This window comes from Stomoxys calcitrans, chromosome 4 (assembly GCF_963082655.1).
Source record: "Stomoxys calcitrans chromosome 4, idStoCalc2.1, whole genome shotgun sequence".
NCBI lineage: Eukaryota > Metazoa > Arthropoda > Insecta > Diptera > Muscidae > Stomoxys > Stomoxys calcitrans.
In genome coordinates, this window is record NC_081555.1 from 150,096,898 (window position 1) to 150,121,125 (window position 24,228).

The 24,228-nt window shown below is 39.8% G+C and overlaps 1 protein-coding gene across 2 annotated transcripts in view; it reads left to right on the top strand.

Moving 5' to 3' along the window:
- Positions 1 to 5,300: 5,300 nt before the first annotated feature.
- Positions 5,301 to 24,228, top strand: part of LOC106083860 (serine-rich adhesin for platelets) — a 299,438-nt gene continuing 280,510 nt past the window's right edge. Inside the window, exons 1-2 of one of the 2 annotated variants that reach the window (XM_059366835.1) lie at positions 5,301 to 5,439; positions 5,645 to 6,314. The gene's annotated coding sequence lies outside the window, so the exon portion shown is untranslated. Of the gene's footprint in view, positions 6,315 to 24,228 lie in introns of both variants that reach the window. The other variant, XM_059366836.1, reaches the window with a different exon arrangement.

A 24,228-nucleotide genomic window follows, 5' to 3' on the forward strand; every position in this document is an offset into this window, starting at 1 on the left:
ACAGCTGATAACAGCAGGACAGGTTTGACCATAACATAATTACCAGGTAGTGTACCATAAACAGCTGAGTACAATTTTTTCTCGCGAAGTGCACTATCTGTCAAAGAGTTTTGGTTGTGTGTGTGTGTGTGTATTATAGTTAATGTTGTTAATTCATTTGTAGTTTATTCCAGACTGACTGGTAAATTTGAATATGAGTACAATGTAATAGCGAATACAATAAAGAATGATAAAAACTAATATACACAAAAGGGAATAGAGAACACAGTGTTGCAATACAAATAATGGTTGTGACTACTTCGTACTTTCCAACACCTCCCCTCGAAGTAGGACGTCCTCTATAGAATCTCGGCCACGCCCAGTTCTCGAATATGTTGTTGATGCTTACTGGAACCAAGGCCCTTCGTGAGTACGTCAGCTGTCATATCTTCGGTCCTCTTGTACTCCAATTTAATATAACCAGAATTTCGGTACTGTTGCAAGAACTGATGTCGGACGTCGATATGCTTGGTACGAGAGTGGTATCCGACGCTTTGTATCAATTTCTGGGCACTCTGACTGTCGTTGAAGATCGTAATGCAGTTTTTCGGCAGTCTGATTTCCTCAAAGATTCGTCGAAGATACAAGGCCTCCTTTGAAGCCTCTGTAATAGCAAGGAGCTCTGCTTCTGTGCTCGATAAAGCCACAGTCCTCTGTTTTCGAGCTTCCCAACTGATTGCTCCGGAAGACATTATGAAGGCAAATCCTGAGTAGGAGCGTCTATCGGAGAGATTGGAACCCCAATCAGCGTCCACAACCGCATACAATTGAATGTTGCTTTTGGTATACTTTAGTCCATGATCGATCGTCCCTTTAAGATAGCGTAATACCCTCTTGGCGGCCTTCCAATGTTCAGTATTGTAATTCGAATTAAACTGGCTTAAGAAATTTACGGCGTACGCTATATCAGGCCGAGTGCTGACTGCTAAATACATAAGGGCACCGATCAAGCTTTGGTAAGGATGTTTTCGCATTATTGTCGCATCAGGTTCTAAAGGCTTATCCAATTTACATTGTTGTTCTAAAGGTGTCACAACCGGTTTGCAATTTTGCATGTTGAAACGTGCAAGAACGGATTCGGTATATTCCTTCTGCTTTAATGACATTTGACCATTCTCCAAATCCTGGTCAAATTCTATGCCCAAACATCTGCTGACCCTCCCAAGGTCCTTCATCTCAAAGGATTCTGCCAAAGACTTCTTTATGTGGCATAGCTGTTCCTTATCGTCCGTGGCTATTAATAAATCATCAACGTAAACAGTGACTAGCGTGATCTTCTCACCTTTCCTGTTTATGAATAAGCAAGGGTCCTGTTTCGATGGTATTAATCCAAGTTGTTGTAATCTGTGACTCAGTTTCTGGTACCACAGTAGGCCTGATTGTCGTAGACCATATATTGCCTTGACGAGTCTGCATACTGGATTTTTATATTTCTTCAAATTCCTGAGCCACGCTTCCGCAATTTCAACGGCTTTCTGATTCTTCTCCTTGCTTGTTCCAACCGTTTCTCCTCGTGACAATTTGTGCAAGACTTCCTCCAAATAATCAGGTACATGCATGAAGACTCTTTCCTTAAGATCTCCATTCAGGTATGCTGTCACAAAATCCATCTGATGGATTTCCAGGTCATTTTCGACAGCTACAGCAGACATTAGTCGAATGGTCGACGATCGAACGACGGGTGAGTAGGTGTCCGAAAAATCCTCCCCTGGCCGTTGGGAGCACCCTTTTGCGACTAGACGAGCTTTCTTCTTATCGTCCATTTTAGTGCGAAAAACGAATCTATTGGCAATCACCTTCTTGTCATCTGGTTGTTCGGTAATTTCCCAAGTACCATTTAATATCTGTGCTAAAAATTCGTCTTCAATTGCCAGTCGCCATTTGAGACCATCTGGGGAATTCATCGCCTCGCCACAGGTAGTAGGTTCGTCGTTAAAAACGGCATTAATGAATTCGCAATCTTCAAACCCCTCGAAATCATCCATGTCCTCTTCACTATCCTCTATGGCGTCAGCATTTGTGTTCTGGGTCTGAAATGTATCATTCGCGTTTTGAGATGATGTCTGGGACTGTCGTTCTCGCTGTTCCGGGTACTCCTGTTCTCCTATTGGCATTTCATACTCGTATTGTGGCTCCAAGTCTTCTCTGATTATTGGCTCAAACGCTTCTCCATAAAAGTCTTCTGTAAACTTGACGTCACGGCTAATAATTACATGACGTTTCTTTGGCGACCACAAACGATATGCTTTCGCCTCTTCAGAGTAACCCACCAAAATACATTCATCAGAACGCGAATCCAATTTCCCATTCGTCTTATCCTTGATCAAAACGTATGCCCGGGTGCCAAAAGTTCTCAAGTGTTTAATCGATGGAGTCTTACCTGTCCAAATTTTTATTGGTAATTTTCCATTCAATGATCTAGTGGGACATCGATTTCTTAAATAATTAGCGGTGTTTACGGCCTCCGCCCAAAATACCGGAGGTACTCCTGCCTGTTTCATCATGCACCTAGCCATCTCTAGCAACGTCCGGTTTTTCCTCTCCGACACACCATTTTGTTGCGGCGTATGAGGTGCCGTCAACCTTCGTCTAATGCCGGCCTTTTCCAGGTAATCATTGAATTCTTTATTTAGATATTCGGTGCCGTTATCCGATTGGAGAAATTTAATCTTTTCGCCAGTTAATAGTTCCGATGAACTCTTAAATTTCTTAAAAGCACCCAGCACGTCAGATTTCTGCTTCAAGAAATGGACTTCACAGTATCGAGAATAGTCGTCGATGAAAGTGACAAAGTACCTTGCGTTCGAATGTGAATTAACTCTCATGGGGCCACAGACATCACTATGAACCACTTCCAATAATTCACTGGTACGATTATCACCTCGACTGCTGAAACTATTTCGTGTCTGTTTCTCACTCAAGCACACCGCACATGTTGACAATCGTTGGCCTTTCTTGATTTCAATCCCATGTGCGCCCTTAGTATCGGCAAGCAATTTCAAATCATGTTCATTAAGATGGCCTAATTTCTGGTGCCACAGGTCGATCTCACCTATTTTCTCTTCAGCTGAATTAACAGAGTCAATCGAGTTTATAAAGTAAAGATTACCTTTACGAGTTGCTCTGCAAACTTCATTTTTACCGTCCATTATAAAGGCTTCATCCCTATGGAAGTGCACCTGGTATCCCTTATTCGTCAGTTTTGAGATGGACAGCAAATTGGTGCGTAAATCTTTAACATACATTACGTCTCTTATTATAAAAGGTTGCATTTGCCCTTTGTTAGCAACTTTTATTTTGACGTCACCAATACCAGATATTTCGCTCATCTCACCGTTTGCCAAACATAAGCTTTTCCTTATGCTTTTCATTTTAACAAACCCTTCTTTGTATGCGCTCATATGAGAGGTGCAGCCGCTATCCAAACACCATTCGCTAGAGATGTCAAAACAATTTAATGTCACATCAACACAATTAAACAGCGACTTCTCTTTTCTGCCCTCGCTCTCCTCAGCATGGTTTGCGTTTGATCTGCAGTTTCTGGCATAATGCCCAAATCTTCCACATTTGAAACAACCCTGTTTTTGCCTTTGCTTTTGTGCCTTTGCATTTTCGACTTTATCCTCTCTCGCCACTCTTTCAAATTTTCCGTTGACGTTGTTTTTCTTTGGCCTTACATACATTGCATTTTGCTCATCTCGTTCTGTTTTTGCTTTACGTGATTGGTCCTCTTCGAGTATTTTCACTCTCAACACATCGGGCGTTGGCAGTGCATCCCTTGTCTCCAATGCACATCGAAATGTCTCGAACGAGTCTGGCAAGCTGTACAGAAGCAAAATGGCCAGTAAATCATCTCCGATGGTTACATTGATTTCTTTGAGTTTGGTCACTGCGTCGAAGAATTCGTTCATATGATCGCGAGCACTCTCACCCTCCTTCATACGTGCCAAAGCAACACGCTTTAGTAACGTTGCCTTCCTGGCAGGCCCCTTCGACTGGAATGTGGACTCCAATTTCAGCCATATATCCCTAGATGTTTTACACTCGGATATGAGCCCCAATTCCGATGGTGCCATTGATAACAAAATATCCGCGCTAGCTTTCTGGTCGGCGATCTTCCATTTCTCGATTTCGGCAGCTTCAGCTAACGGGCATTGTGATGCGCCACTGACATATGCCCACAAGTCATTTTTTATAAGAATTGCACGAATTTGCAATTTCCATGTATCGTAATTCTGGGAATTTAAAGGCTCAATCCGTATTACGTTGCCCGACATATTTATTTTTCATAACCGTACTCTTCGCAAATAAAAATCGATTTAATTCTTTACGCGTCTTCTTGAAAACGGAGCCTGGGCCCATAACCTGTTGTTAATTCATTTGTAGTTTATTCCAGACTGACTGGTAAATTTGAATATGAGTACAATGTAATAGCGAATACAATAAAGAATGATAAAAACTAATATACACAAAAGGGAATAGAGAACACAGTGTTGCAATACAAATAATGGTTGTGACTACTTCGTACTTTCCAACAGTTAAGAACCAGAACACATAAACAACGAAAAATGGCGCGAATTAGTAAAATACTCAAAATCAGAGTTGCACTAATCATTGATTTTGATAGATAGTGTACTCAATATTTTGTTGTTGGGCAACTGCCACTACCTGTAAATGAATATATCTTGGGCTTGACGGTATTAAGATGACAGATTTTTGTTTGCATTCTCTATGTTGTTTTCTTCTTTCTAGCATATTCTCTGCTCATGTATGCACACGTATACACACACGCACTCAAATTTCTTTGTGTGTATTGGCACATTGTCGATCAGCTTGATGACAAGATGGCGGATTACACCATATGATTTGTGGTTGATGTACAAATGAGACCACCTTTAATTGTTTCGACATGCGATGATTAGTATATTGTGAATATGGCCTTTAGATATTTATAAATGAGATGCTTTGCATTATGTTTGTAGTTACGTAATTATGTCAAAAATTTACTAATAATTAATGTTTTCCATTATTTATTTCTTCTTCCATTTTGAACAAAACATTTCATTGGCATGCCACTTGTTGTTCGTCGTGCGCCCCATTTAAGTTTTTGCGTTACAATTATAACGAAGCGTACCAGAAATTGTACGTTCAAGCCATTAGAACAAAACAGCTGATACGTTACGTCACTACCTTACGTTGCGTTGCTGCCCAGTGATTTGGGGCCGTCGGCCCTCGGTTTTGGTGTTGTTTGGTTATTTATTCTCTTATTCGTTCATTCGTTCAACGCACATTTTAACTTACGCGGATACAATTATACCCACATAGATTACCACGATTGTTTTTATGAAAAAAGAACTACGAAAACTTAACATATTTAGTGTGATCTAACCCGAGAATAGTGTAATTAATGAAAATATTCAATAATATTTAGCAAAAATACTACAACGAAGATGGTGTCCAGCTCTTTACGTACCAACACATACACACAAACATATAATCATACACTCGCTCATCTATAGATGTATATCCATCATCCATCTATATATATTTATATATAACACACGAACGACCAATAATATAAATTTTCTTCCTCACGGTGTTGTAGAATATCGCTTAAAAGAAGCAAAAAAAAAAAACTACAAATACTGAAAAATCTTAATCCAACATTTTGGTACCAAGTCGATGAACGAATCGAGAATTTGGTGTAAAGAACCCCAATGGAATCCCAAAGTTGTTCCATCCGGAAGTGCTATTAGTTAAAGTGAGTAGTGTTGATCCAGTCTAACGAAAGAAAGTGCGACAATTCGGAAGAAGAAGCAGAATAAGAGGAAGAAAAATACTGCCTTGAAAAATAAAATACGAAAGAAAGAAAAAAGAATAAAATAAAAATAAATATCCAAAAGAAAGTGTAATATAACAAAAATTAAGCTAAATATTCAACGATTTAAACTGAAAAAATTTTGTTTTTATGGTGCTGCCCACAGTGTGATTGTGCTATAAAATTAGTCAAATTCTTATGCGGAGATTCTGTGCCCAGTGTTTTGGTGGGCAGTGAGTGCTTTCTTTTCTGTGGTTTCTTATCGGCTTTTGTGTAACGCTACATCGGCGACAGAGTGCTTGCTGAGCTCCCAAAGGAATACCCAGTCTGCCAGGCAAGACAAGGCATTCGTATAGATTGTTGTTGTTGTTATTATTGGATTGGATACCTTTTGCCCGTCGTCGTAGTCATCGAATACGAGTACGAGTACGTTTGCTGTGTACTTTTTTCATGTTAGGTAAGTGCTGAGTGTGAGTGTGTGTGTATTTTTTTGGTTTTTTGATTTTCCGAATCTCCAAAATGTGTCTCAGTTTTTCAGTGTTTTTTTTTTTGGTACATTATTTTTTGGTTATTTTGTAGTGTTTTGCTTGCTCTGGATTGAGCGAAAGTTGTCTTCCCGCTTTTGTTTGTGGTGCCGTGGAGTGTAATTCCTGTTGCATGTTGTGTTGCTGTTGCCACAGTTGCCTCTGTTCCTGCTCTATTGTCTGCTGCTGTTGTTGTTGTATTTGGTTTTTTTTCTTTCTTCATAACCAGAGGCGACGTCAAAGGGAACAGACTTTCAACCAAATGTTGTAGCAACTTCTTAAAGGTAGTCAGTCACTTAATCCGGCGTTGAACTCCATTGACCAAAAAAAGGATCGCAATGTGAAAAGCTTTCAATAACAACAAATAAAAAATCGTCAAGGAAAGGTGACAGATGATATGTTTTGATGGATGGATGCAGCATGTCATTTTGTCATTGTAATTCCATCTCAAGTTAAGAAGCTTGGTTGGCTTAATTTTTGCCGGTTAAGAATTGTATGGAGGCATGAAGTTGGTAACTTGATACACACACATGTAAAATAAACATGAATGAAAGGTCAAAATGTGCCGGGCATTGCTACCTCATGTTGTACATCAACAGGACAAGGGAATTCATAGTCCAAAAAATATTTCATGGTAATGATGGCAATGTTCCTTATAATCAAAAGCAAATTTTTGAGGGCCAGAGACCATTCTGGAAACAGGCTCATAGACTATTGTGTGTTATGCTGCTCCCATTTTATCCCATTTGTATCACTTGACCTCTTGCCTTAGGGAGATCGTGTAAATCCACCCTAATATCTTTGGACGGTGTATGCTTATCACCAATATGTTGATTGGGATGGTCTCTGCGATAGCAGCACAGTAGATACTGCTTAGACAGCATGTAGTTGTGCCTTCACACGTGTATCATCTTTGTCTCCGGATGGTGGTGGTCCACATGAGATCCTGGAAGAGAGCCCATCGCTATTCGAAGAGCGGCATTCTGACTGATCTGAATATTATTCCGCTGCGCGTCACATGGTGAGACTACACTAGGGCACAGGATAGCTGTGAGCACCACACAGGCTGGAACTTTGAAGCCCGATCTGTGTGGTTGTCATTGCTGTAACGAGAAGCTTAGCTGCGAGCTACCGGGCGCGTCCACAGTTTGCGGATAGTGGAATGCTCCATACGGAGTAGCGGCAACGGCAGTCGCGGACACTCAGCGGTATCGAGCGGAGAATCTCAGTTAGAGGCCGGGCGGCACCAGCTCTTGCACAAATACTAAGTGCTTATGATGCTCGATATGACAAGGCGGGTAAGTGGCGCCTTTAAGTAACCAAGGGCCAACCTGTGCCCGTGGTGATCGGCCCTTTGGACCGAAACGAGTTTGCTTATCAATAGGAGCATGATGAGGATCGCAACAACAACAACTACACCAGCGCTGCATAGATTACTACTGAGTCAACTATTTTGCATCCAGTGAACAAGATTTCTTTGTCAGCACCCCAAGTGCTCCAGGCAAGCAACTTGAGGAAATTGTTGTTTCTTCTGACCTTGTCACAAATTGCAGTAGCAGTGGCACTCCAAGTGCTGCTGGCAAGCAACTTGAGGACCTTGTTGCTTCTTCTGACCTTGACATAAATTGCAGTAGCATGTGCATGTGGAAGTCAACGTAGCGCAGAGGTTAGCATGTCTACCTACGACGCTGAACGCCTGGGTTCGTTTCTTGGCGAGAACATCAGAAAATATTTTCAGCTGTGGTTAAGTCCTGGAGACATTTGTACTATGCAATGTAAAAACTTCTACCCAAAGAGGTGTTGCACTGCGGCACGCTGTTCGAACTCGGTATCAAAAGGATACCCCATATCATTGAGCTTAAACATGAAACCGACCGCACTCATTGATAAGTGAGAAGTCTGGTGGTCGAAATTTTCAAGGCATCGACTATTGCTCCTCGTGCGTTTCCCCTGACATTGAGGGAACAGTAGGGTGGATTAATTTTTTGGGGTTGTCAAAATCGTAACCGACGACAAATTCTAAGAAGTTTTGGACAGACTCAATGGGTACAAAATCAAAATCGAAGTTCCGGTTTTTAATGACAAAATGGGAAGTTCTATGAGACCAAAAACCGAACTTTTTTCAAAACAGGATTTTGATTTTAGACCCATGGTTTCTCAAGCAAAACTACTCAGAATTTGTTGTAGATGGCACTCCACAGCTTGGTGTGTTTTGAGACGGCAGTCCTTGCTGATGAAGGATTCCATTGGGTCAATCCGGTACATTCATCCGAAATCCTAGTGAACAGTGTGGCTGAAAATTTTTTGACAGATATCTTAAAATTTTTGATATCAAAATAAACGGCAAGGTCGGCAAGATCAACCTCACGCGGATGTCAACAATGAGGGGACCCAAAGCCAGATTCGTACAATCGCCCGCATATGATACGATCTCTATGCTGTCTCGAAGGTGTATAATGGAGAAGAGTTAGATGTTAGGCAGTGCCGGGCTTCTTCACTCTTCTGGGCTTCCACATTTTATATCTGAAATTCACAAACGACTGGCTATCAGACAGATAAATCATAATCATTGAATTATCTAGGCTCTGCCGGAGGGATGTGTTGAGTTACCTTCAAAACGCGTGTCATGACTGATATAAAGGAAGACGCCATTGGATTGGAACTCAAAGTTCCAGCCTGTGTGATGCTCATAGTTGCGGTGCAAAGCAAATGGAAAATCTACATTAAGACTCGGGAAGAGTGGTCCCTCTAGGTTGTTGTTGTTGTGGTAGCAGTTTGTTGTGTTCTTTCTTTTATCTGATTGATTCTGTTGAGTGTCAAGATCCAGGAACTCTGCAGCTAAGATGGGGTGAGTCCACAGGGATCTGTGTCTAAGTCGAGTGGGTCTGGGCAGTTAAACGGTTGACGTGCATCCGGTGGTCCCTGGTTACAATCGGGACATACATTTTGCACGTCGGCATCAATCCTAACTCTGTAGGAATTGAGCCAGAACTACTCTGGTTTGCCGGGGGAGATCAATTTCTTCAGGTGCAATGGGAGGCGGTCGTTCTCCAAGGACTACATTCGATCGGAAGCTATTTGCCGCATCTGGTACCGTGTCAATGTTGTCTAGACCTGCTTGATATGCCGCTTGATCTATAGGTTCTCTCTTGTAGTGCTGAACCTCACGTAGATCTACCTTAAGGCTTCTGGGCGGTGGATATCTATTCACAAGATGATAATTTCAATAGTTTCTGCGATAACAGCCTAAAAGGTATTGCTTAGACAGCATGTAGTTATGTCTTCGCACTGATAGGATCTTTGGCGATGTCCTCAAATAATTTGGCATGGCTGACCGTTTCGAATGCCTTCGATAGGTCCAGTGCCACGAGGACCGTCCTATCACATGGCCTGGGCTGATTGAAGCCACGGCAAATGTGTGCGGTGATGGCATGCAAAGCAGTTGTTGTGCTATGCAGTCTTCGAAATCCATGTTGATGCTCGGAAATTCTCCTACGAGGTTGGGGAAATTCTCCTACGTCTTTGCTACTGGTGAGAGAAGGGAGATCGGTCTGTACGACGGAAAATGTGTGCGGTGATGGCATGCAAAGCAGTTGTTGTTGTGCTATGCAGTCTTCGAAACCCATGTTGATGTTCGGCGAATGAAAATTCTCCCACGAGGCTCAGGAGGAGTAATGCCTCAAGCGTCTTTGCTATTGGTGAGAGAAGGGAGATCGGTCTATACGACTCCCCCAAACTCGGGTCCTTTCCAGGCTTCAGTAGCGGGATCACTCTGCCCATTTTCCAGACATCGGGAACTATAAGAGTGTTCGAAGACAGGTTGACGACAGTAGTAAGGCACTCAACTCCAGGTAAATTCAGATTCATCAACATCTATGTATGTAGAGATTCCGTCGGGGCCCAACGCATTGGATGATTTGGCGCCATGGAAAACATTCGTAACTTCGACTCTCGATAAATAATTGTGATGGCTGTCCATCGACTTGGAGACCACGGATATGTCGAATGGCTCTTCTCCTGTCCTGTTATTCTCGGGATGGACAATAAATAGGCTGTTGAGAACTTGGCGCATCTCTTCGGAATAGTCACGGTTACTTCGCCAAAAGTGTCTCGTCGTTAAAGTAAAAATGCAAATTTTGCCCATGAACATTCCACTAAGGAACGGGGGCAAACTTTTCATATATCAATGAGTGCAGTCCGCTTCAAGTTTAAGCTCAATGATAAGGGGGCTCCTCTTTATAGCCGATTTCGAACGGCATGCCGCAGTGCGACATCTCTTTGGAGAGAAGTTTTGCATGGCATAGTACCTCATTAATGTTGCCGCTGAACAATGTTTTCTCATGGTCTCGCCAGGATTCGGAACCAGGCGTTCAGCGTCATAGGCGGACATGCTAACCTCTGCGCTACGGTGGCCTCGTTAAAGTAAACAATAAATAATTGCCCGTCGTTCAAGTGACGATATTCTATAAGTTAGCGAAAACAGCTGATTTTAGTGATGTCGATTATTGTTGAAAGTGGTTACTGAATACCACATTCGTTAACTTTTCTGTTATTGCTTTTTAACTTGACGATTTTCGTTAAAACAGTTTTCAGAATTCCAAAAAAATCCTCTTTAGTTAAATTACAATTCCATTTTGCTGACATCTCATATAATTAGTGAGTGATAATAAACAAATTAGAAGGCAAATTGAGAACCTAAGGTATTCGACCAGATTGTATAAAGCGAGCAGTTGCTGTTCATCCCATGACAGTCGGTTGTACGTACCGGATTGACCCGATGGAGTTCTTCGTCGGCAAGGGCTGCTCCCTCAGTGTACAACACACTGCTACAACACAATGATGTATCAAAATAACAAACCAGCACTATGTAAATTAATAAGTTTCCAGTTCACTAAACTGGCGGTTGATATAACATACTCTCTTAATTCGTTCTATTCAGAGTTCTTTTATTAATAAATAACGGTGAATCGATGGCTAAAATATTGAGATTAAAGCATCAAAAGGCCTGACGATGTAATGAATATAACGGACAAACTGTGCTCTGAAAATGTAGATTTGCCTCTCTCTAGACCTTTTACAAAGGTCTCTCAATATTATAAATATTCTATTGCTCAAATACTGACGTGTTGCAAAGTGAGTTCTTTCTCTTTTGCTCTCTCTTTCTCTCTCCCTTTGTTCAAGCAATGTTTACCTAAATTGCAATATCGTAAACAACAACAACTTCGGGGCAAATGGTAATTGAGATACACATACATACATATGATTGTATGTATGTATGTTATCTCAAGCGATATGCCTCAAGATAACAATACAGGCCGTAAAATCATTGAAATTTTCACCTATTGAATAGAGGTCCCTCATATAGTGAGAGACTGAAGGTTGCTATTAAACATTACAATACCCAGAGTATAAAAACAGGTGTTTTACTTTTAGACACTTTTTCTAAGGGCAATGGTCTGATTTAATTTGAGCGCCACTACACTAAAGAATTCTGCTTATTCAATGAGAGCAACTAGAAGTCAGAATTTCTTTTTTCGTTGCTGCCGTATCATGTTGATCTCTAGTACTTCATTCCTTATGATCAATCTCAAACAAAATATACGCCAGCATGCTTGCATTTCTTATTGCTAGTCTAAGATCAAGATGGAATTTAAATAACACATTTTTTTTAAATATTTTCCCTTCACATTGCGAAGTTTTACCCCCTCCCCCCTAGATTTTGTATAAAAGGTTTCACATACACTCGTTTTCGTATTTGAAATACAAAAAACATTTTTCTAATACAGCATTAGTCGCTGTTTTACATGCAACGCTAATGGCTGGCGCTATATCACATTTCAGTTCGTTCGTTCATTCATTCATTCATTCTTTCTTTATTCAGGCGATAAATTCTTACAGATGACTTGTTATCGAATGTGTCTCCATAGTCCAGTCAAAGTTGTCGTAGTCGTAGTCGTAGTATTCCACACTTACAAGTGATTGCATGTCAACAACAAGCGTGCATACCAATAGCTGGCGATGATGTAGGATTTGGAAATAGATTGAAATTTATTTATGTATATTTTTATTTTGTAATACACTGACCATGTCCCAATGACATTTTGATAAACAAGTGCAGTTGAGAAGAAAAATCATCTAAAGGGCTTAATGGCAGTAAAATAAATTATAAAAAAAATCGAAAAAATTATAATAAAGTGAAAAAAGTTGGAGAGATATAAATTTTGACAAAATTTTCTATAGAAATAAAATTTTGACAAAATTTTCCAAAGAAATAAAATTTGGACAAAATTTTCCAAAGAAATAAAATTTGTACAAAATTTTTGACAAAATTTTCTATAGAAATAAAATTTTGACAAAATTTTCTATAGAAATAAAATTTTGACAAAATTTTCTATAGAAATAAAATTTTGACAAAATTTTCTATAGAAATAAAATTTTGACAAAATTTTCTATAGAAATAAAATTTTGACAAAATTTTCTATAGAAATAAAATTTTGACAAAATTTTCTATAGAAATAAAATTTTGACAAAATTTTCTATAGAAATAAAATTTTGACAAAATTTTCTATAGAAATAAAATTTTGACAAAATTTTCTATAGAAATAAAATTTTGACAAAATTTTCTATAGAAATAAAATTTTGACAAAATTTTCTATAGAAATAAAATTTTGACAAAATTTTCTATAGAAATAAAATTTTGACAAAATTTTCTATAGAAATAAAATTTTGACAAAATTTTCTATAGAAATAAAATTTTGACAAAATTTTCCACAAAGCTAATAATTTTACAAAAATTAAATTGTAAAAAAATATTTTCAAAAAAATTCAGAAAAATAAAATCTAAGACAAGAAAATAGGCGTTAAGTTCGGCCGGGGAGATATATCGAAATACGGCCGATTTGGATCAAATTCGACACGGATATTGAGTAGTCTAATAAGTACAATTCATTGTTCAATTTTGTAGAACAAAATATTGGTCTTTTTGGTAGACATACCCAAGTATTGACCGATCTGAACCATATACGAAGCGGATGTGGAAAAGCCTAACATAAATCACTGTGTCAAATTTCAGCGAAATCGGATTATAAATGTGCCTTTTATGGGGCCAAGATTTTAAATCCAGAGATCGGTCTATATGGCAGTTATATCCAAATCTGAACCGATCTTGGCCAAATTGAAGAGGGCTGTCAAAGGGCCTAACACAACTCATTGTCCCAAATTTCGGCGACATTCGGCGCCTTTTATGGGTCAAAAACCTTATATCGAGAGATCGGTCTATATGGCAGCTATATCCAAATCTGGTCCGATCTGAGCCAAATTGGAAAACAATATTGGAGGGCCTTACAGAACTTACTGTCCCAAATTTCGGCGAAATCGGACAATAAATGCGTCTTTTATGCGCCCAAAACCTTAAATCGAGAGATCGGTCTATATGACATCTTTATCCAAATCTGGACCGATCTGAGTCAAATTGAAGAAGAATGTTGGAGGCTCCAACACAACTCACTGTCCCAAATGTCGGCGAAATTGGACAATAAATGCTCCTTTTATGGGGCCAAGACCTTAAATCAAGAGATCGGTCTATATGGCAGCTTTATCCAAATCTTGGCCGATCTTGGCCAAATTGAAGAAGTATGTGGAAAACCCTAAAATTACTCACTGTGCCAAATTTCGGCGACATCGCACCATAAATACGCCAATTATGGGCCCAAAACCTTAAGTCGAGAGATCGGACTATATCGCAGCTATATCCAAATCTGGACCGATCTCTACCAATTTAAGGGTAAACAGTGTACTCTACTACCAAAGACCTTTTATTGCTGTGCTATTCTATTCTGTTCACCCTTCATATATTATCTTTAAATCTTTTTCTTTTTTTGGTAGGGTAGGGGGATTGCTCTCTCACACATCCTTTCATTTGAGTGCAATATGTTCTCGGTCGTCGTGCATGACAGTTTGGTGATGTTTTTATTGGGGGGAGAGTGTGCCTCCCCCCGACGCTAAGGCCCAAAAGACAATTTGTTTCAGTTTTTTGTCGCGATATAGATGCATGCCTGCAGAATGGAGGTCACGGTAGCGCAGAGGTTAGCATGTCCGCCTATGACGCTGAACGCCTGGGTTCAAATCCTGGCGAGACCATCAGAAAAATTTTTCAGCAGTGGTTTTCCCCTCCTAATGCTGGCAACATTTGTAAGGTACTATGCCATGTAAAACTTGACTCCAAAGATGTGTCGCACTTCGGTGCGCCCTCCGGACTCGGCTATAAAAAGGAGGCCCCTTATCATTGAGCTTAAACTTAAATCGGACTGCACTCATTGATATGTGAGAAGTTTGCTCCCGTTCCTTAGTGGAATGTTCATGGGCAAAATTTGCAATTTGCTGAATGGCAGGACTGCTGGACGTGACTCAGATTCTTGAATCCTTATATCAACATTAGATTCGAACTCTACTGACATTGACCTTTCTTGAAGAGTAGTTAGTGGGTGGGCCGATCCCAGACTCTATCGCAAATATGTATACCAGATTCGAAGTCAACTCCCAAAGATCTTTCATTTGATTGACCCATTTTGTGACGTTGGACATTCATGTCCGTTTAAGGGGTTTTGGTGTTGTGGAGGCCCCATAGACAACTTGGACCAAATTCTTATAATAGATGAGTACTCAACTTCCAAACACCTTTCATTTGATATTCATATGTCCCCAATTGATTAATAAGCCCTATTGGGGGGTTTTGTGAGGTGAGTAGGCGCCTCAGATACCAAGGAATACATTTTTATATTATATTCTTATTTTACTTTTGGGGGGGTGAGGAGGCCCCTCAGTTACAAAGGAAACACATGTTTATTTCAGATTTGTGCTCCACTTTTAAATACCCTTCATTTGATACCCATATTGCTTAAAGCGGTGAAAGAGTTCTTGTGGGGGGTGTTTTGGGGGTGGGAGACCCCCCCCCAACACTTTGGGCGAAATTTGTATACCAAATTCGTACTCTACTCTTAAATACCTTTCATTTGATACCCATATTGTCCTAATCGGTAAACATGTCCGCCCCGGTGGGTTTTGGGATGGGGCGTCCCCCCCGATTATTGGACCCAAAATTTTTTTTTACTAATTTCGTGTTTTTGGGGTATCATACGGTGGCATAGCTCTTTATTTTTTTATTTTTTTTTTTGGGCTATGCCTAAGCTTAGCAGAAGGCCAATTCTAACCTTAGCTGAAGTCACGTTTATGCCTCAGGCCACCACTATTCACCTGAAACAATTATTGTGAAACATACAGTCATTCAGCCATTCAGTTGGAGTCATTCATTGTGTCCACATCTTAAATACCTTTCATTTGATACCCATATTGTCCTAATCGGTAAACATGTCCGCCCGGGTGGGTTTTGGGATGGGGCGTCCCCCCAGATTATTGCATTTTTTACTAATTTCGTGTTTTTGAGGTATCATATGGTGGCATAGCTCTTTAATTTTTTTTTTGAGCTATGCCTAAGCTTAGCAGAAGGCCAATTCTAACCTTAACAGAAGTCACGTTTATGCCTCAGGCCACCACTATTCACCTGAAACAATTATTGTGAAACATACAGTCATTCAGCCATTCAGTTGGAGTCATTCATTGTGTCCACATCATATCGGCACTTGGGTATCTCGTTAGATTGTTAATCCACTCCCAAAAAAAATGAAAAAAAAAAATAAAAATGATTAATTAACAAATTCGAAACGTGATTGAAATGAAAACTCCAGCCAAAACAAGAAGAACAAAAAAAAAACAAGAAGCAGTGAGCAGTACAACATAACACAAAAAAAAAAAAACACTGCAAATAAATTATAATTGAAAATCAACAAAACTTGTGTGGTTTTCCGATTATTTCTCCATATTTTTTGCAATATTTTATGATAGCGCAGAGGTTGTTGGTTTCTCAGTCAGCCAGCGAGCCAGCCGTTAAGCTTAAGCAAATCCAATCAATAATTGAAGATAATTGTTTTGTTTTGTAGGTTTTTTTTTTGTTCGTAAGGCTATAATGGTTCTATGATTTTTTCTCAAAAAGCAAAAAAAGTTTTTAAATTCAATTTGTAATTACAGTGGTTATATTGTTACATTTAACAATTAAGGTGTTGGAATGATGGAAGGCATAGAGCCGAACAAAAAAACTATTCCCCAATAAGCCAGCTAAGGCGGTCTGGCCGAGTATTAGGAAACTTAAACCCCATTGACTGTGAAACTAAACCAGAAATTTTCATTTCAAAGTAAATTTTCAATTACCAAAATTATTTTTTTTTGTAATTTTTTCCACCAGCCTTTGCTTTTGCAGTTCTGCAGTTGCAACTGCAACTACTGCGGTTTCATTTTCTTTTGAAGACTTTTTGTTTTTTTGTTTCACATTTCCATTGTCAGAATGCCAAGGGGCCACCAGTTAAGTGATATTTTACAATTATACAAAACCTTGAATGGACTTCCAAGTTTCTAAAGTCATTTGTTAAGGCTTGGGGTAAATTTTGTGTTTGTTCAAAAGCCAACGACGTCAATATGAGAAACGTTGTAACCATACCCTAAAAATGAAATTGAAATCATGGTGGTAAGAGGAAATTGAAATACTAAGCCGGACACACATATATTCCCTCAGAAGCCAGATAGGTAATGTGAAAATGATGATGATGACGGTGGTAGGGAAGGTAATTGCATTGGCTACTGTTATCTTCTATGGAAAATAGGGAAAGAAAATAAAAGAGAAAAAAGATTTTCAAAATTTTTAATTTTTTTTTGGAAACTAACCGAACCGGGCCCGCTTTGCTGCCCCTTCTTTAACTCTCTAATATCTTTTTATCGCCCTGAATGCGTAAATCGAATTTTCGTTTCAGCCAAGTATCATATAGTCATAATGGTTCGAATGGTGTTTTTGTGCGGTGGCGTGATCCCCTATGCTTCAATCTGATTTTGTATGCCAAATTCGAACTCCACTCCCGAATACCTTTCATTTGAGCCCCATATTGAAATGAACTTGCAATATGTCTGTTTAGAAAAGTTTTGGGGGGTGTGGGCGGCCCGATGGTTACATAGACTCAAATTTGAATACCATATTCGTATTCTACTCTCCAATACCTTTCATTTGATACCTATATTGTCCCAATCGGCTCACTTTTGATTTTGGATAATGTTTTAGGCATAAGGGGGAGGGTCCGTCGGGGAGGGTCCCGTCCGATATCGAAAAATTATATAGCCTATGTTTACTACCAGACCAACCTACACAATATGCGAATATTTCAAGAAAATCGGTTTTGCCGTTTTTCAGTCTACACGGAACAAACAAACCGAGTCCCATATATGCGTTATTGGCTAATGTGCCCATTTAGGGCGTTTTTGTGGGGGTGGGGTGACCCCCTATACATCGACATGAATTTGTATGCCAGATTCGTTATCTACTCCCATACATACTTTTCATTTGATACCTATATTGTCCTTATCGGTCCACTTTTGATTTTGGGTGGTGTTTTAAGGGGTAATGGTGGAGGCTGTGCCCCCTTCCGTTATCAATAAATTATATAGCCTATTCCTACTTCCTTACCATATTCGTAATCTACTCCCGAATATCTTTCATTTGAGTCCCATATTGTTGTGATAGTCCAATAAACCTATTTTAAGGGGTTATGGGGCTGGGGCGGCCTTTCAGGTACTTGGACCTAACTTTTTTTAAGAAATTCCTACTCTACTCTTAAATACCTTTTATTTGAATCCCATATTATCTTGGTCGGTCCACTTTTATTTTTGGGTTGTACTTTTGGGGTAAGGGGAGGGCCCGTCTCCCTCCCGATATAGAGAAATGATCCTTCCAGACCAACCTATACAATCTGTGAAAATTTCAGGGAAATCGGTTCAACCGTTTTTTAGTCTACACGGAACAAACAAACAAACACATATTTAATTTTATAAAAAAGATTAGCTGGACAGGGCCCGCTCCGCTTCCGCCTTGTGGAGGAGGCTGCGCCCTGCGTGGTGGAGGCTGCGCCCCCTTCCGCTTTCAATAAATTATAATGCCTATTCCTAATTCCTGACCATATTCGCAATCTACTCCCGAATATCTTTCATTTGAGTCCCATATTGTTGTGATAGTCCAATAAGCCTATTTTAAGGGGTTATGGGGCTGGGGCGGCCTTTCAGGTACTTGGACCCAACTTTTTTTAAGAAATTCCTACTCTACTCTTAAATACCTTTCATTTGAATCCCATATTGTCTTGGTGGGTCCACTTTTATTTTTGGGTTGTACTTTTGGGGTAAGGGGAGGGCCCGTCCCCCTCCCGATATAGAGAAATGATCCTTCCAGACCAACCTATACAATCTGTGAAAATTTCAGGGAAATCGGTTCAACCGTTTTTTAGTCTACACGGAACAAACAAACAAACACATATTTAATTTTATAAAAAAGACTAGCTGGACAGGGCCCGCTCCGCTTCCGCCTTCATTCACTCTCTTATTTTATGTGAGCCAGATTCGTTATCTACTCCCATACATACTTTTCATTTGATACCCATATTGACCCTATCGGTCCACTTTTGATTTTGGGTGGTGTTTTTGGGGCAATGGAGGATGCTGCGCCCCCTTCCGCTTTCAATAAATTATAATGCCTATTCCTAATTCCTGACCATATTCGCAATCTACTCCCGAATATCTTTCATTTGAGTCCCATATTGTTGTGATAGTCCAATAAACCTATTTTAAGGGGTTATGGGGCTGGGGCGGCCTTTCAGGTACTTGGACCCAACTTTTTTTAAGAAATTCCTACTCTACCCTTAAATACCTTTCATTTGAATCCCATATTGTCTTGGTCGGTCCACTTTTATTTTTGGGTTGTACTTTTGGGGTAAGGGGAGGGCCCGTCTCCCTCCCGATATCGAAAAATTATGTAGCCTATGTTTTCTTCCAGACCAACCTACACAATCTGTGAAAATTTCAAGGAAATCGGTTAGCCGACAAACAAACAAACACAAATTGAATTTTATATATTGGGTTGCCCAAAAAGTAATTGCGGATTTTTCATATAGTCTACGTTGAAAAATTTTTTCACAGCTTGTGACTCTGTAATTGCATTCTTTCTTCTGTCAGTTATCAGCTGTTACTTTTAGCTTGCCAAAAAAAAAGTGTAAAAAAAGTATATTTGATTAAAGCTCCGCAATTACTTTTTGGGCAACCGAATATAAGATTAGCTGGAGAGGGCCCGCTCCGCTTCCGCCTTCCTTCACTCTCTTATTTTTCTGAGCCCTATATTGACACGGTCAGGAAAAAAGTCCTGTTTGGTGCTGCTGGCAAGGCCTTTCAGATATTTCGCCCCAATGTGGGTATCATATGGGTGCTCTACTTCTAAATTTCTTACATTTGAGCCTTATATTGCTATGGTCGTTTCCCCTGTTCGGTCGTGACGTTTCCCCCAACGCTAAGACCCAAAAGACAATTTATTTAAGTCCTTTATGGCTAAGATCTGCATGTCCGGCTGAGCGGCAAGTCTTAACCTAGATACTTGAGTCCTTATATCAACATAAGATTAGAATTCTAATGTCATAGAGCTTTCCTAAAATTCCCCTATTATCCCGATAGAATTACACTTCCTATTAATGGGTATTTGGTGGGTGGGCCGGTCCCAGACTCGGTCCCAAATGAATATATATCAGATTCGTAGTCAACTCTCAAAGAACTTTCATTTCATACCCATTTTGTGACGTAGGACATTCATGCCGGTTTTGGGGGTTTTTGGGGTTATAGAGGCCCCGTAGAAACTTTGGACCAATTTCTTATAACGGATGTTTACTCAAATTCCAAACACCTTTCATTTGATACCCATATTATCCTAACCGGTCAATATGCCCTGTTGAGGTGTTTTTGGGGGGGTGGAAGCGCCTCAAAAACTAGAGAATCTTTTTATATTAGCTTTTTACTTTACTTTTAAATACCTTCTATTTGATATCCATATAGTCCTAATCGGTTCAGATGTCCTGCTGGGGTGAGGAGGCCTCTAAGACCCCACGGAAAAAAATTGTATGTCAAATTTGTACTCTATATTAAAATACCTTTCATTTGATACCTATATTGCCCAAAGCGGTAAGTGTCCTGTTGGGTGGTGTTTCTGGGGGTAGGGAACCCCCCGACACTAAAGGTGAAATTTTTATGCCAAGTACGTACTCTACTCCTAAATACCTCTCATTTGATACTCATATTGCCCAAAGCGGTAAAAGTGCCCTGTTGGGTGGTGATTTTGGGGGTGGGGTACCCCCCCGACACTTAGGGTGTAATTTTTATGCCATGTTCGTACCATACTTTGACACCCATATGTCCCAATATGTAAATATGTCCTGCCAGGGAGTTTTGGAGGATGGGTAGGGGTGGGCGTTTCAGACACCAAAAAATAAACTTGAATGTCAAATTTGTATTTTACTTTTAAATACCTTTCATGGGGTATCAACATATTGCCCAAAGCGGTAAAAGAGTCCTGTTGGGGTGGGGGACCCCCCGACACTAAGGGTGACATTTTTATGCCAATTTCGTACTTTTCTCTTAATTACCTTTCATTTGATACCCATATTGTCCCAGTCGGTAAACATGTCCGTTCGGGTGGGTTTTAAGATGGGGCGTCCCCCCAGGTTAGTTGACCCCAACATGTTATACCAATTTCGTGTTTTGGGGTACCGTGAGGTGGCATACAGAATTTCGTTTCAATCGGTGCACGCATCTCCGAGATCTGGCGGTTTTTGAAAATTGAGGTAAGGGGGAGGGTCCGCCCCCCCCCTTCGGGTAACAAAAAATGTAGTAACCTACACCGGAGGCACAAGTTCTAGCATCTGTGAAAATTTCGTGAGTTCCGTTTTTGAGTCTCTACGGAACAGAAAAACAAACTAACAAACAAACAAAGTGCAACAACTTAATTTTTTTATAATAGACAGGTAAAAGCGTGCTTAGTTCGCCTGGGCGGAATCTTGAGAGGCCATCACCATGAATTCTGCTAAAAATGTATACAAAATAAATTTAGTTGAATAATTTTATTCTACATACCAAACTTCTGTCAAACCAACAAAAATTAAAGCTTCTAGGAAGCGAACAATGATCGAGAGACCGGTTGTACTGTTCAAATCAGTCTATCCGTTTATAGACTGGTATAGACCGTACATAGTACGTCGTCGTCGTACCGATCTTCCGATTTGACTTCTTGATCCCATACAAGCCGCTATCTTTATTCGATTTGGCTGAAATTTTGCATGTAGTGTTCTGTTTCGACTTCCGATAACTATGCCTGGTACGGTCCAAATCGGTGCATAATCTGATATATCTCTCATATAAACCAATCTCCCGATTTGACTTCTTGAGCCCTTACAAGCCGCGCTTTTGCTCCGATTTGGCTGAAATTTGTGACAGTGAGTTCTGTAGGGCCCTTCGAATTTGACCCAGATCGGTCCAGATTTTAATATAGCTGCCATATCGACTGATCCGTTGATTTAGAGTCTTAGGCCCATAAAAGGCGCATTTATTGTCCGATTTTGCCAAAATTTGGGACAGTGATTTGTGTTAGGCCCTTCGATGTCCTCCTTCAATTTGGCACTGATCAGCCCAGATTCGGATATAGCTGCCATATAGACCGATCTCTCGATTTAAGGTTTCGGCCCATAAAAGGCGCATTTATTGTCCGATGTCGCCGAAATTTGGGACAGTGAGTTGTGTTAGGCCCGAATTTATAATCCGATGTTTCCGAAATTTGGGACAGTGAGTTAAGTTAAGCCCCTCGACATCCTTTTTCAATTTGGCTCAGATCGGTTCAGATATGGATATAGCTGTCATATAGACCGATCCCTCGATTTAAGGTTTTAGGGCCATAAAAGGCACATTTACTGTGCAATTTCGACGAAATTTGAGACAGTGAGTTAATTTAAGCCCCTCGACATTTTTTGCGCAATTTGGTCCAGATCGGTTTAGATTTTGACATAGCTGCCATATAAACCGATTTCTCGATTTAAAAACTTGGCCCCATAAAAGGCGCATTTATAATGCGATTTCATTGAAATTTTGAGACAGTGACTTATGTAAGCCTTTTCGACAACCCTGTCGTACATGGTTAAGATCGGTTTATTTTTAGATATATCTAATCAAATGGCCTATATTTTGTTATGCACAATTGAATAATGACTTGTACCTATTAGTATTTGGTCCAAATCGGAATATATTTCGATATAGCTGCTATGGGGCATAAGGTATGTATTGTTCACCGGATTTTGACGAAAGGTGGTTTTCTTATATACTCGAGGTGGTGGGTATCCAAAGTTCGGCCCGGCTGAACTTAATGCCTTTTTACTTATTTAATCTCAAATATCCTTCGTCGAGCCCCATATTGCCATGGTCGGTATATTTGTCTTCTTTGGAGAAGGGATGGAACCCCAGATACTTGGTCCGGAGAGTGGGCATCAATTTCGAGCTCTACTCCCCAATACCTTTCATTTGAGCCCCATATTGGCATGGTCGATAAATATGTCCGATTTAGGGGTGTTTTTGGGTCTAGGGTGGTCTCCCAAATACTTAGTCTCACAATTGGATATCCGATACGTTTTCTACTCTTAAATACTTTTCATTTGATTAGTTTATATATATATATATTTAGTGGGTTTTAGGGTTGGGGAGGCCCCCCTAGGCAACCCACCGCGAAATTTGGATATCAAATTTTTATTGTTAGATTACTATAAGAAGGCACACAAAAATTTCGCTTAAATCGCACTTAACATCTCCGCGATCAGGCGTTTCTTAGAATATTAGGGTAAGGGGGAGAGTCCGTTCCCCCTTCCGATATCAAAAAATTGTAGTACTCTATTTTCACCACGGGCTCATTATGCACCATCAAAAGAAAATTGTATTTGTATAAAAATTTTTGTCGAAATATTATTTTGTAATATTTTGTCCTTTTTTTTTGGCCTGACCAAAATTTCCTATTTCTGTTTTTTTTTGTTCATCTTACTTTCTAACCCTACCCTCGTATAATTTGTGTGTAATGAAATTTTACATTGAAATTGAAAATGAATAATAAAAGTAAGAAAAACAAAATTAATTTTGTTGCCTTAATAGCATTTCTCAAAATTGTTAATACAAATCTACGTTGCAGTTGTTGTTGTTGCTGCAGTTGCAACCATCACATCTTGGCCATGGTTACTTTTTTTTACTCTCTTTTGGCATTTTACTTACTATGTAAGCTGGGTCTTAGTCTAGGAATGTTTGTTGGATGCTTGATTACACTGCTGCCTGGTGGTGCCTTGCTGATGATATGATGGGGATGTTGATGATGATGGTGTTTGTTTGCCTGGTCTTGGTCTGTAGTCCATTTGAGATCTGGTGGTAATGTGCTGCTGCTGGTGGTTGTTGTTATTGTTGTTGCTACTGCTGGTGTTGGTTGTGTCTTCTTGTAAAACGATCAATGAACGTGAAACCGTGAAAACATAAAATACCACTAAAATGGATGCAGCAACCGAATCTCAAGCTAACCCCCCTCGAGACCATTCATCCATGTAAAATTGTGGCGAAGAGTAGCATATCGAAAAAGACAAGTAGAAGGGGTATACATGGGCCAGACTTTTAGGGTATAGGGAAAAAAGCAAAAAAAACACAGGAAACAAAATTGAAAAAAATTACGCAGACAAAAATTAACACGGCAAAATCTTCCTTAATAAGGGAATAAAGGACATATATCCAAGAACCTCGATTTCAAAAGCTTTACATTCTTTGGTTAACCTAAGACTCTAAACGTCGGGGAAAGAATTATAGCTAGAAAATTTAGGCGGACTAAGGACAAAAAGCATCGGCTTGGAAATCCATTCAAATATTTGTCTG